This window comes from Leiobunum rupestre, chromosome 6 (assembly GCF_980474605.1).
Source record: "Leiobunum rupestre chromosome 6, qqLeiRupe1.1.hap1, whole genome shotgun sequence".
NCBI classification, from domain to species: domain Eukaryota; kingdom Metazoa; phylum Arthropoda; class Arachnida; order Opiliones; family Sclerosomatidae; genus Leiobunum; species Leiobunum rupestre.
In genome coordinates, this window is record NC_143389.1 from 64,088,326 (window position 1) to 64,104,257 (window position 15,932).

Below are 15,932 nucleotides of genomic sequence, written 5' to 3' on the forward strand. Positions count from 1 at the left end.
AGTGCGATCGAAAGTTTGTTTTCGCAAATAAAATATGCATCGGGTGGAAAAATTACGAGTGCTTCTTATGTCAGTGGTAGAAAAGCTGTAACCATTAGGAGGAATGTTCAAGGAAAGAACACTTCAAACAAATATCATCGGGACCAATTACTATTAATTAACGAAGCAGAACTCGTAGCTAGTAAAAAAATTGACCAGCCAGAATAATATTTTTCAGAGGTATGGTCATTTATAGTGTGAAAGTCATGTTAAAAATTGCAATAAAAAATCGCAGTAATTTACTTAAAATTTGTACTTATTTAATTTCAAATCTAACAAAGCAATATCTGAAGTGAGAAAGCATAATTACTCGTAAACAAAATCATTATTTAGTTTCTTTCTCTTATTTCGACTAGGTCTTTTATCACCTACAATATCACAAAATTAATTTAACAACTTTTTTTTTAATACTGGACTAGTTTCACTAAACTTATTTTTTACTGGCACATTAGGTGAAATCTGCATTAGGTAAATATTAGGAACAACCTTTTGTGTTGAGGAACTTGGTATTTTATCACAATTTTCTGAGTTTGAAGAACTAGGTTTCACAGTTGAAGCGGTGGAACTTGAAACCTTTTTCTTCCCTTGTTTAATTGCACTTATCTTTCTACGTTTTGTTTCTTCTATACTTTTTTATCTTTCATTACTTTACTTCCTTTTCCACCCTTGTCTCCCTTTTCTTTTAGGCTAAATAATTGATCTCTTAAGGTGTGGCCTCCTTTCCCTCGCTTGAGGTTACTTGAAACGAATTCTTGAATTCTTGCATGAATCATCTTCCTGGTCCATTCTTTATAAAAGTTTTCTATCCCTAAATTTTCCCATTCAACATCTTTGGGTAATGCTTCATAAAAAAACTTTTTTGCATTTTCTGTTTCTAGCATACCAAAGCTTTCTTCAGCACATTTCTAAAATAGAAAAGAGATTTTAATTAAGTAATGTATGAAAACATATTAGAAAAATAGCCTTACCTTTATCATACTTGATCCATATTTTTTTAAAGCGTTTCGGTTTGCAAACTCACAAACTTTTCCATTAACCAAACGAATAAATGGAAGAAATGAAGATTTAGGAAAAATCATTTTGCCATTGTCCCGAATTTTAATACAAATTGGTAAGCTTTCTTTTTCATTATCTGTCATTTTAATAATGGCTGTACACTTTAGCAGATTTTGGTCGAACATTCTCTTAGCAAATGAATGTTTGACTTGAACTGTGGTTAATCTTGTCCTATTTGAAATTTCTCCAAGGCACCCACCACCAAGTAAATATAACGCAGAATTAGTTTCTTCAATAGAATTAACTTCAGCTTCAAAGTTTAAATCTGGTTTTAGTTTGTGAGGGTACTTTTCTAAGATTTTACAATATGTTAATGTTTCAGATGTTAAGATGTTAAGAAACATTGCTTCATCATGGCCATGGCCTATAGTTGAAATCGTACAATGTCTTAAATTTCTTGCTTCTTTGTAATAACTCACTGTTAGTTCTGCCATTGATTTATTGGTTCTAATTTTAGCCTGGTTTACTTCAGATTTTTCTTCATGTTGTGTTTTAAATATATTCGTCTTTGGACGTCCCCTTTTTTTAGGAACAGCTGGTCTAAATTTTTCTCTTACAGTGTCATATAAATTTAATAGATCTGCTACATAATTCTGTACATTTTCTGATGCTAGTAATAATAAGCACTCCTCTTTTCTTTCAGATATAAACGGCCTGGTTAAGTTTTTTAAAAATCTATTAAGTTCTCAACTTTTTCCATCTGTGTCAACTTACTATACTAACACTCTTCTATAACTACTGAACACTAAGCCTAGGTTTACAGACGACGTTTCACAATTTTTCAAAAAGAAAAAGAAACATACAAAGACCCTAGATGGCGACTAACCCTACCCGTGATGCTCTAAAATGTTTTCCTCGGGATCGCGGGTGGTTGAAATTTTGGTACCCCCACCATGGCTCCCCTATTTCACCCTCCCCTGGCGCGCAAAGAAAATGATGTCCGAAAAAAAATCAGTCGCTGATAATTTCGGTTCATGTATTTCTGTCATTATCCATGTTTAAATTGATTTTTTTCGGGAAAAAAATTTAAACAAAGAAATTTACCGGTTAATATTTCGGAAAATGATTAAAAAACATGAATTATTCGTAAAATTTGAGCTTTGTATCGAAAAAAACGTCGTTTTTCCGAATAATTTTACAAATTTATCAAAAAATTAATCGGATAATACAGAAATATAAATTACTTGATCAAAACGTTTTACGAATAATTTTGAGAGCTTTATCTATTGAATAAAAGTTAACCATCCCCGACCTCTAGGCAATCCCGAATCAAATAAATTTTCGATATAACGGCGAGGGGAAATTATTCTCGTAAATTTATCGCGCGGCCTTAGGGAATATTCTTTTAACAAAATTTCGATAAACTATCATTTAATTAAAATCGGCCTTATTCCGTTAAAATTATAAACCAAAAAGCGAACGGTCGTTATAATACCCTCCGTAGATATTTCTTTCATTAAAATTCGCTTTGTATTATATTCAACTGACAAACTTGTACTGTAAAAAGGGTTTAATTCAATTGTGCATTGTTATAGTACGTTTAACTCACTGTGGTAACTACTTAACCTATGATATTCTGAATAAATTAAAATTGGTTGTTTCGTCTCAATTATTTTAATTATAATTAAAATTTTATACCGGGCGGGATAGAACTGGGATTACATTTTGAACAAATAACTCTAAATTGCGGAGATATATCTTTAAGGGTTATCTTAAGAAATTAATACCACTAGGGACAATTCTTCCGAGGAGAGGTATATTTTGGCTTGCCAACTTGTATTCAACTAAAGTGAATTTAATCACAGTTTTGAATGCGTCGAGGGTGTATTTTACACCGCAATTTAACGAATTAAGCACAACACTTTTGTTTAGTAAGTAGATGTTTAAAATTATAGTATATTACAGCGGTCGAGGGGGTAGCCATCTGGAAAAAAATTGTACACCAGATATTTTCGATATTTCTCAAATATTTCCGATATTTCTCAAATATTTCCGATATTTCTCAAATATTTCCGATATTACTCAAATATTTCCGATATTTCTCAAATATTTCCGATATTTCTCAATTTTTCCGATATTTCTCAAATATTTCCGATATTTCTCAAATATTTCCGATAATTCTCAAATATTTCCGATATTTCTCAAATATTTCCAATATTTCTCAAATACTTCCGATATTTCTCAAATATTTCCGATATTTCTCAAATATTTCCGATATTTCTCAAATATTTCTCAAATATTTCCGATATTTCTCAAATATATCCGATATTTCTCAAATATTTCCGATATTTCTCAAATATTTCCGATATTTCTTAAATATTTCCGATATTTCTCAAATATTTTCGATATTTCTTAAATATTTCCGATATTTCTCAAATAATTTCGATATTTCTCAAATATTTTCAATATTTCTCAAATATTTCCGATATTTCTCGTGGATTTCTAATATTTCCTATATTTCTTGTGGATTTCTAGATTTCCGAAAATAATTATTTAGATTTCTCACTATTTGTACACCATATTTCTTAAGTGGCTACCCCCTCGACCGCAGTGACCAAGTTTGTAATCCCAAAGGAAGCCTTTTTAAAGGTTGAAATCGCCATGTTTATAGTAACTTTTTTTGTATTATAAGATTTTATTATCTTTTAGAGATAAACACTTTTAAGTTTGACATGGCCATTTACTAAAAAGATCGCCCATTTGCTCACCACTGGCATAGTGTAGAGAGCTGTTGGCTCGATCGCGTGGCATGCAGGGCTTTCCACCACCTTCCTACGCATTGTAACACGGCCACCTAAATTAATGGCTTCAAAATTCGCTTGATGACTTAGGCCTAAGGTGATGCCTTGGGTATTAGCCTGGCTGATTATTATTATTATTATTATAGTTTGACCACCAACTAAAAAGGCAAAAATAATGCAAATAATAATAGACTTACTCATCAACATTGTAATTTAAAATTAAAAAATAAATTATTCCAAAGCTGCGGAGGGATGGGGAAGCACCGCACATCACCAAATCAGTAGCTACGGATGGCTAACCATGAAATAAAAATGGGCGAAGCGTTATATTGGAATGTTCCATAGGTAAAATATTTTCGAAAATATAAATGTACACTCTATTACAAAAAGAGGGAGGGAGAGAGATAGATATTAATAAAGATATCAAGATAAAGATTTAGAGCTTTTTATAGATAAATAAAGATTTAGAAAGATAGTTAGAAATTGATATATAGATAGAAACAATTATAAATTGATAGATAGATAAATAAATACAGTTATAAAATAAATATATAAATAAATAACAACCGTTATAAATAGATATATAGATAAATTTAAAGATATATATTTTTCAGATATACTACCAAATTTCCCCAAAAATGGTTTTCAAAATTTGTAAACAAAATATTTTTAATCAATATAAATAATACACGCTAAAAATGTTCTAAATCTGAACGTTTTCAGAGTAAAATCAATCGATTGGTAGCGAAAGTGTGCCTTTTTAAAAAGAGATCGAATCGGCGCTAATATAGTTTAAATTAACGTTAAAGTTTAATAGTGTTCATTCATTCAATAGTGCAACCGAGAGTTCCTTCTCCAGACGCGTATCAAGTCACTATCCAAACCCTCAACACTCACTTACTGCCACGTCCACACACCACCTGTGAGGTGTTAAATTTCCGCCAGGCTAAGCAAGGTGCGTCTGAAACTATCGATGAATTCCAAACACTTCTATGTAAACTTTCGAAAACGTGCGATTTCGCCGACGTCGACATATTATTCGAACCTGCAATTCGTCCCACAAACGCTCCACTGATCTTCTTGAAAATTGAACATCCGACTTCTACGGCCAGCCCAAATAACCATAAATACAAGTTTTCACAAAAATTGGCGATGGCAGGGTGAACAAGTGGGTCAATCCGTCCTGGAATTACCCCAGGAAGCGTTGATCCATACTCTGAATACCAATCAAATGGTGCCAAATCTTCAATATCCGTGGCATAGACATGGAGGCACTAATCGATACCAATGCTTCAGTAAATATAATAAACTTTCCCACATATTTGAGACTAGCACCACCACCTACTCTTAATGCGCCAAAACTAAGGGTTAACCCATTTGCATCCTAGGAACCCTTACCGCTTCTTGGCACATTCGCTTCTACAATTTCAATTAACTCTATCTACTGAAGCAACTGTTCATGTCTTACACCGATCGAAAAAGGCGTTCAATATTGTTGGGGCATCAACACTTCGCCAATTAGATCTATTGCCGACATAATCAACTGTTGGAAAAGTTATTTGTCATTTAAATCTCCCACCGTCACCTTACATCATAAAAGTATTACGTCATTAGTTTCCTTATCAATCGTTTGGCAGCACTGTAAAGTTTAAAAAGTTTTTTCCCTGAGATCTCACTTCAGGGTGGCTGGTCATGAATCCTGTCGCAACTCGTTGTATTTATGTAACTTAGTTAATTAGTTTATTTTTATATTAAATGTTTTATTACTAATTGAGTGTATTAATTACCAAACAACACAACATGATAACATCAACTATCCTTACATTACGAGGCGAGCAACAAACCAAATTCAATGGTTTCTGGGAAAATGAAGACCCAAGCCGACGTAATCCAACGACCAATTGCACACTCCTTCAATCTAGGAGATAAGGTCCTCCCTAAACTCATTCCACGACATAAATTTCATCCATTGTATGACACCAAACCGTGGAAAATTGTTGAAATCAGAGGATCAAGCGTAACAATTAAACACCAATTAATTAGTAATTGTTCCTTGCTAAAACCCTTCAAGTCTACCGCAACTGTACAAAACGACCAACCACGTATTGACATTTATCAGAATGCATATGATGACCCCAAAGGATTGCCACGATGGGCGAATTACACTTCGACCAAGAGTAAACATAAGATCGCCGAACCGTCCTAATTCATAAAAATGACGAGGAAAGAAAAGGTGTTTTGGTTTTTAGATTTTTTTTTCCCTCTTGTAATAATCTGTTAAACAAATTTAATTTTCGCCAAAAAGGTAGGAATGTGACATCTACCATATTATTTTATATCACTCTTTTCTAACCTCGTAATTACAAGGAGCAGCCACGCGCGGAGATCATGTGCTTTAATAAAATTATAGGCACGAGGGATTGGTTTTTTAAAAAAAAAGGCAGTTAATAAAAATGACGGAAGCAAAACGGTTTCAATAAATTTTGGTCAATTTGATTTCTGTATTGTTAAATGAACTTTGCCCACAACAACACTAAAAATGGGAGGTAGGCCACTGGCAGGCCCTTTCAAAAATAGCGAAAATTCGTTTAAAATGGGAAAATAATAGATTAACGGGAGGAAGGACACTGGTAGGCCTTTTCTAAAATAGAGAAATAAAATTAAAATGGGAAAATAATAGATTAACGGGAGGTAGGACACTGGTAGGCCCTTTCTAAAATAGAGAAAATTCGTTTAAAATGGGAAAATAATAGATTAACGGGAGGTAGGACACTGGTAGGCCCCTTCTAAAATAGCGAAAATTTATTTAAAATGGGAAAATAATCTATTAACGGGAGGTAGGCCACTGGTAGGCCCTTTCTAAAATAGCGAAAATTTGTTTAAAAGGGGAAAATATAAGATTAACGTAGGACACTGGTAGGCCCTTTCTAAAATAGAGAAAATTCGTTTAAAATGGGAAAATAATAGATTAACGGGAGGAAGGACACTGGTAGGCCCTTTCTAAAATAGAGAAAATTCGTTTAAAATGGGAAAATAATAGATTAACGGGAGGTAGGACACTGGTAGGCCCCTTCTAAAATAGCGAAAATTTATTTAAAATGGGAAAATAATCTATTAACGGGAGGTAGGCCATTGGTAGGCCCTTTCTAAAATAGCGAAAATTTGTTTAAAATGGGAAAATATAAGATTAACGTAGGACACTGGTAGGCCTTTTCTAAAATAGAGAAAATTTGTTTAAAATGGGAAAATAACAGATTAACGGGAGGTAGGACACTGGTAGGCACTTTCTAAAATAGCGAAAATTTATTTAAAATGGGAAAATAATCTATTAACGGGAGGTAGGCCATTGGTAGGCCCTTTCTAAAATTGCGAAAATTTGTTTAAAATGGGAAAATATAAGATTAACGTAGGACACTGGTAGGCCTTTTCTAAAATAGAGAAAATTTGTTTAAAATGGGAAAATAACAGATTAACGGGAGGTAGGACACTGGTAGGCACTTTCTAAAATAGCGAAAATTTATTTAAAATGGGAAAATAATCTATTAACGGGAGGTAGGCCATTGGTAGGCCCTTTCTAAAATAGCGAAAATTTGTTTAAAATGGGAAAATATAAGATTAACGTAGGACACTGGTAGGCCTTTTCTAAAATAGAGAAAATTTGTTTAAAATGGGAAAATAACAGATTAACGGGAGGTAGGCCATTGGTAGGCCCTTTCTAAAATAGCGAAAATTTATTTAAAATGGGAAAATAATCTATTAACGGGAGGTAGGCCATTGGTAGGCCCTTTCTAAAATAGCGAAAATTTGTTTAAAATGGGAAAATATAAGATTAACGTAGGACACTGGTAGGCCTTTTCTAAAATAGAGAAAATTTGTTTAAAATGGGAAAATAACAGATTAACGGGAGGTAGGACACTGGTAGGTACTTTCTAAAATAGCGAAAATTTATTTAAAATGGGAAAATAATCTATTAACGGGAGGTAGGCCATTGGTAGGCCCTTTCTAAAATAGCGAAAATTTGTTTAAAATGGGAAAATATAAGATTAACGTAGGACACTGGTAGGCCTTTTCTAAAATAGAGAAAATTTGTTTAAAATGGGAAAATAACAGATTAACGGGAGGTAGGACACTGGTAGGCACTTTCTAAAATAGCGAAAATTTATTTAAAATGGGAAAATAATCTATTAACGGGAGGTATGCCATTGGTAGGCCCTTTCTAAAATAGCGAAAATTTGTTTAAAATGGGAAAATATAAGATTAACGTAGGACACTGGTAGGCCTTTTCTAAAATAGAGAAAATTTGTTTAAAATGGGAAAATAACAGATTAACGGGAGGTAGGCCATTGGTAGGCCCTTTCTAAAATAGCGAGAATTTGTTTAAAATGGGAAAATATAAGATTAACGTAGGACACTGGTAGGCCTTTTCTAAAATAGAGAAAATTTGTTTAAAATGGGAAAATAACAGATTAACGGGAGGTATGACACTGGTAGGCCCTTTCTAAAATAGAGAAAATTTGTTTAAAATGAGAAAATAACAGATTAACGGGAGGTATGACACTGGTAGGCACTTTCTTAAATAGAGAAAATTTGTTTAAAATGAGAAAATAACAGATTAACGGGAGGTATGACACTGGTAGGCCTTTTCTAAAATAGAGAAAATTTGTTTAAAATGGGAAAATAACAGATTAACGGGAGGTAGGCCATTGGTAGGCCCTTTCTAAAATAGCGAAAATTTATTTAAAATGGGAAAATAATCTATTAACGGGAGGTAGGCCATTGGTAGGCCCTTTCTAAAATAGCGAAAATTTGTTTAAAATGGGAAAATATAAGATTAACGTAGGACACTGGTAGGCCTTTTCTAAAATAGAGAAAATTTGTTTAAAATGGGAAAATAACAGATTAACGGGAGGTAGGACACTGGTAGGTACTTTCTAAAATAGCGAAAATTTATTTAAAATGGGAAAATAATCTATTAACGGGAGGTAGGCCATTGGTAGGCCCTTTCTAAAATAGCGAAAATTTGTTTAAAATGGGAAAATATAAGATTAACGTAGGACACTGGTAGGCCTTTTCTAAAATAGAGAAAATTTGTTTAAAATGGGAAAATAACAGATTAACGGGAGGTAGGACACTGGTAGGCACTTTCTAAAATAGCGAAAATTTATTTAAAATGGGAAAATAATCTATTAACGGGAGGTATGCCATTGGTAGGCCCTTTCTAAAATAGCGAAAATTTGTTTAAAATGGGAAAATATAAGATTAACGTAGGACACTGGTAGGCCTTTTCTAAAATAGAGAAAATTTGTTTAAAATGGGAAAATAACAGATTAACGGGAGGTATGACACTGGTAGGCCCTTTCTAAAATAGAGAAAATTTGTTTAAAATGAGAAAATAACAGATTAACGGGAGGTAGGACACTGGTAGGCACTTTCTAAAATAGCGAAAATTTATTTAAAATGGGAAAATAATCTATTAACGGGAGGTATGCCATTGGTAGGCCCTTTCTAAAATAGCGAAAATTTGTTTAAAATGGGAAAATATAAGATTAACGTAGGACACTGGTAGGCCTTTTCTAAAATAGAGAAAATTTGTTTAAAATGGGAAAATAACAGATTAACGGGAGGTATGACACTGGTAGGCCCTTTCTAAAATAGAGAAAATTTGTTTAAAATGAGAAAATAACAGATTAACGGGAGGTATGACACTGGTAGGCACTTTCTTAAATAGCGAAAATTCGTTTAAAATGGGAAAATAATAGATTAACGGAAGGTAGGCCACTGGTAGGTACTTTCTAAAATATTGAAAATTTATTTAAAATGGCAAAATAATCTATTAACGGAAGGTAGGCCACTGGTAGGCACTTTCTATAATAGCGAAAATTAATTTAAAATGGGAAAATAATCGATTGTTGATGCGTTGTTTAAATATACAAAATATTAAGTTATAATTAGTTTAATTTAATTTAAATAAGGCCAATCTGTTAAAATATACCGTAAAATTCAATTGAAACAATCATAAAAAGTTGACTCAATTCGCACTTATCTTGGCTAAAGGTATGGTAGGCCTTTTCGTCAGTAGGCCTTTTAGTAGCTCCCTTTTGTTTGTAGCGGGATATGTTACCCCTGTGGCGTCATATGGCGAGAGAAAAAAAAATAAAGAAGTTTTTTGATTTATATTTTTTTTGTATTTTTAAAAATCATTGGTTTTGTGTATCCCATAATCATATATTTGGTAATTTCCTATACATCAAATGTAATCAAAAATCCCCAATTAATTAAAAATCCTTCAATACACTTGATTAACCCCTACGGTAATTGGTATGTCATGCGTGGTATAGTTGAAAAGCCCCAGAAAATAGATATAATTTAAAATTCTAAATATTAAAATTAAATGAAAAAACCCCTAAAAACTGAAAAGTTTATTTAAAACCATAATTTAGCGAATCTATTCATTGTCCCACCTTAGTGTTACTTTCCCCCAGATAGACAATCCGGCGCCAAGAAAAAATAGAAAATCCACCCAGAAGGTCAGATTGCACCATGAGACGACAGTTCTAAACAAGAATGAGCGTCCGAAATTTCCCCCTTTCTCCACGGAAACTATGTGACGGCTGACCTAACCCCTGCTTTACAGTGTGAAAGACTGAAAGGTCATATTTGGCTCTGGAAAAATCCCGCAAACTTCGTTGCCAAGGACGAAAACGAGAAAATCGTCCAAATGGGTAGAAACAGAGACCCCTCCAATAGAAAATAGCGCCGCCTTCCAAACCCCGAGAAAATATAACCGCAAGTAAAAACCTTAAAACCACTACCAAGCCTACACTTCCTACACCCGACTTCCCCCCCCCCCCCCTAGACGGAAGAACAACAAAACCAGAGAAAGCAAGGGAAACAGTAGATTTTAACAGGAAGAGTTCGAACAGAATCGGAACTAGGAGAGATTGGAACCCCCAACCCAGTCCGGGCTCAGTCCGCGATGTCCCAAGAACGCGGTGAAATAAAAGATAAAATAAGATGCGAAACCGTAACGTTGAAAAATCTGCTTAAAAAACCCCCTAACTATTCCCTGAGACGGAAAACTACGTTTAAGCTGACACGCCAATCCCCGACAAGTTAAAATATTGAGTCTAGAGCCCCTAAAACCATGTTAAATCGATACTCCCCAATGATTCCTCCAATACCAAGTTAGAGTGTTTTGTTAATTTCCTGTCCCCAGAAAGAGAAAAACCCCGTGTCGCGAGTCCCTAACAATACCCCTTTCTTCCGACCAGTATAAAAACCGAGCCCCTAACCCATAACTGTATCTTAACCGATTTTTACTTTTGCCACGCCAGTTTAAATTTTTAGTTACTTCCCCAAAAAATCGTATTAATTGTCAATTTAAGCGCCTAACGCAAGTTCTTTCTTTATCTTATATTACCGCCCCAATTTTAAATGCTATTACCCGACATGGCTGCCAGGTATCCCGAGGATACACCCGATTTATGTAAGAAGTCCCATTTTTAACTTTTCGTTTATATTGTGCATTTTTGTGTTATTTTATATGTCAATAAAAGCATTTCAATCAAAGTTTCATTGAGTATCCTAATCACTGTCCGACATCATTATCTTTCTTTTACTTATTATCATCAACGCACTGCTACGTCGTAATATAACGATACGCGCGGAGCGCGGGGGTAATAGATACTCCAATTATTTTTACAGAAATCTTTAAAACTGCTGCTGAGTGTAAAGTCGCTTCGCTATAGAGAGATGCAACTCCTTCAAAAACCTGGGGTACGATTTCATTTGCTGAAAATTACCAGTTTCCGGATATTTGGTAGAGCAATGCGCTAGGAGGCTTTTTAATTTTTTCGAGAATAATAGTGTATTGTTAAACTAGGGATGCACCGATATGGGTACAGCCACACATATCGGCCGATAATATCAGCCACAAATATCGGCCAATATTAATAAAGTCACCTATCATAAAAGTAGTGTATATGATAAAAATCATTGTAAAAGACGGTTCAGTGCACTGTCATACCATTTTATTCCAATGAATTTTTCATGAAAAAAAGTTTGCAAGAGCATATCTGCATGTTTCTTTTTATTTTACTTGATACATATTATCTATCACAAATCAAATATCGTTGATTTTATTTGTTTACACTCTAAACCCCCTGTCTAAAAAAATTGTCTAGCTTCTGAAATCTGGCGTACGTGGCTCGGCCAATCACTCTTTGGGTATTTTAAAAACATTCTTTGGTCTTACGCGCTTAGTGGCGAAAAATTATCAGACCTCTAATCCCCGAGTCAAGCAATCTTTTCGAATGGTGGAGCACCTTTAAAGAACGATAACCAATTCTGGCCAGCCTTGATGGAATCAAGGAAGAATAAGTAAAGGAAGAGAATTTAGAGAAATGAGAGCGCGCTTCTCACCCCATCCTAAAGGTTCACACCCACAGACTGGAGCGTTAGGGGGGAAAGAAAATGGGGTTCCCGGGGTAAAATATTTGGGACGTTGCTTTGAGATACATCATTTGGCGCCCTCTTTACATAGCGAGAAAAATTATTACTGGATTTCGAATTGAAATATTAATCCGTTCGGGAAATCATAACAATAGAGTGTTGTCGTCTGATACGATTTTGAAAACTTGTAACGTCACAGCTGTAGTGTTAATAGTGGCCGCCATGACAGTTTTTTATCAATAGGCAAATTAAAATGGTTACGTCGCAGGGTTTCAGACGACAACACTCTAATGTGTTTAACTTCTGTTTTACCTTTTTTTATATTTGAGAGCGTTATTATGGATTATAATGATCATAACTATCACAAAATTAGAAACATAACATTTTTATATACTTAATTCTTAAGGAACCGTTAGCGTTTCGATTTTCAAAATCCAGATGCTTTCGAAAACTTATTTTTAAAACGTCTAGATGGCGCGATGGCAGTAGGCTTGTCACGTGATATTATTTACCCCATAGTTTTCTACCCACCCCATTCCCCCGTTTGTGGGAGTTGGCCTGGATACTTGGTTCTAGCTTGCCGCGTGAATTATCTTCCTTTACTTATTCTTCCATGATGGAATATATCTATATTACAAAATTAAGAAATATACTAAAGTCAAGCCTTTTTGAAGAACTTGCCTTTTTGAAAGGGAAATGTCAGGTTGTGGCAATGGTATTTTATTATTTTTAAATGTTTTTCATAGAAATATTTTTGAAATTCCGGTATTGGCTTTGTTTAAGCCGATATTGGCTGATACCGATATTAGAAAAATACGCCGATATATCGGTGCATCCCTATGCTAAACTCGCATTTCACTGCTTCAAAATTTGGTTTACATTTTTAACTTATTCGATTATATATCTGGGACACTATCACTAATGAAGCAGCAAAGATAAATAAAGTGGTTTTCTTTCAGTTAAGACTAATTTTCGTTTTTTGAGTTGCTCTAACATAAATTATATCAACAGAAAAATTGAAGCCTTGGTAGTAAATTAACTAGTGACATCCCATGCCTGGGAACATAGAAATATAAATTAGACTAGAAGCACGATTGGATTGGGCGGGGACGTACCAGCTAGAAGGCTGAAAGGGTGTATCCAGGATTTTATTTCAGGGGGGGTTTTGAGGGGAAATTTCAAGGGGGTTTTGAGGGGAAATTTCAAGGGGGGTGCTGATGGAAGTTTCACTGATTTTTATTAGGCACCCCCCCCCCAGTCATCAGCATTTCGGGGGGTTTGAACCCCAAAACCCCCCCTTAAATACGCCCTTGGAAGGCTGCCATCAGAGTGGAATCGCGATAGTCGCGCCATCTCAAGTAAATATGGTCACGTGGAATAACATAAAACAGATCGTAGACAACGTATTAAAAACTTTTTTTATTTATCTGACATTATATTAAGTTATTTACACAGCTTTAGGAAAATCATAAAAATCTCAAGAATCTACTATATCTACCGTGTCACCCTTAAAGTCACTTGTTAACATTGCGCAATCATTGTAAGTCTGAAATACCACAAATCATCACAGTTTAACTAAATTTTAATTATTTCAGTGTGGTTTAAAATATGCTACATGAGATTCCAAAATCTTGGTTTCAGTGTCTTTTAAACTATCATCAGTATTAGTCAAGTCAAATTGAGTGGTTTCCGGTTGTTCACTTTTGAAATAACCTCTGATAAATAGGGAAACTAAATAACAATTACTAAACTCAATAAATTGGCATACTCTAGAAGATGTAAATATCCTTTGTTCTGGAATAGATATTTTTGGGAGCTCTTATAAATTCTGGTTTTAATAAAAAAATTATTCATATTTCAGTTAGTTTTTTATTTCAGAATGTATAGGGTAATTTTTACTTGCTTTCAAATGGTGCCTTCCATTTTGAAAGTAAATTTCATCCGGCAGAAAATGTTTACTACACACAAAGTCATATGAAGTAATTGAAGATGGAGTCCAATTTTCGCGATTTACCGCTAAAACCCATTATCCTAGCAATTCAGCATTTCTCAGAGGGAATCTTAGTGTAAAAAAATATCTTATTCCGAGATTATTATAAAATATTTACTATAATATTACATACTTATGAAATGAGAATTTTATTTATTTCCCAGATCTTTCTTTACAATGTGAAAAAGCGCATTTTTTAACCATTTTTGCGGATATGCTTTTAGACGCAAAAATTTAAACACGAAAAGACCGCCGCTGCGCACGACGTGATGCGCAGTGGATCGCCTTTTTTCCCCCTCTTCGAAATTCGCGTCTTAGCCATGGCGACAATGTTTAATGCGTTTGTCAGAGGGCGCGTACATCGCGATTCGACCTAATGTCAGCCTTCTAGCTCGCCTGTTTCCCTTGGGATTGACGGAAAGTGCAGTGCTTCTAGTCTAATTTCTATTTCTATGCCTAGGAATTGCAATAGCTGTCGTCTGCTTCTTCCTCTTGGTTGTGATAAAAAATGACTATAAAATTATAACATTACGGGAATAGCAAGTTGTGTTTCTCTATAGCGAAGCGACTTACTCTCTCTGTGGGTTATGTGTGTATGCATATTCATAAGCGGGCTATTCATGCAAAAATTCAGCTAAAGTATTGTTTTAGTATTTTATTTTAAACACTTTCAAAAAATTTATATAAGTATTTTTTTTAAATACTAATAGTTTTAACACTTCAAGTAGACATTTGGACTTCTTGCTTGAAAATTTTCCTAATAAAAAGCTTGATTTATTTGGTTTTCACATTTATGCCCTGTGTTATTCCACGGCCAACTTAGATCCACTGCTACTCGCACTAGAAGGCCCGCCAGCTTTATTTTCCTCCCATGTTAACGACCGTATGAGGAAAAGCTGATTTACGCGGGAAAATTCCGCTTGGCGCGCTAGGAACCGGGACAACCCTTCTAATCTTATCCTACGGGGAAAATTTTTCGAAACAGTCCCACTTTTAGGAACCTTTTCCCTTATCTTTGCAATATTGTATTACGGAGTCAATTCCTCGCCTTAAAATTTTAGTCGATTTTAAAAGAAGATTGTACGCGAACCAAAGATCGGAAAATTACAAACATAGTCTTAAAATAAAGCTAAAACCTTACTTCAAATCATATTAAAATCTCAGCGTTGAACAATATTGCAAAGATAAGGAAAAAGGTTCCTAAAAGTGGGACTGTTTCGAAAAATTTTCCCCGTAGGATAACATTAGAAGGGTTGTCCCGGTTCCTAGCGCGCCAAGCGGAATTTTCCCGCGTAAATCGGCTTTTCCTCATACGGTCGTTAACATGGGAGGAAAATAAAGCTGGGGGGCCTTCTAGTGCGAGTAGCAGTGGATCTAAGTTGGCCGTGGTTATTCCGTAAATGCAGGTTTGATACTTAACACGTTCGTTTCATTGTAGCATGCACCAAAAGTGACATAATTACCAAAAATGTGGACGGCTTACCTTCTTACAGGTGTATTTTGTTTTTAGTTGCAATAGAATATGGTAGATAGCGATAGGTTTCCCGTTGATTGAATTAAAAACTATTTATCTAGCTCTTCTCAGGGAATTATATCACCCATCTATACTTACCAGGCGTTTTATTTGCCAGTTCTTTAATTTCCTTCCCTCCTCA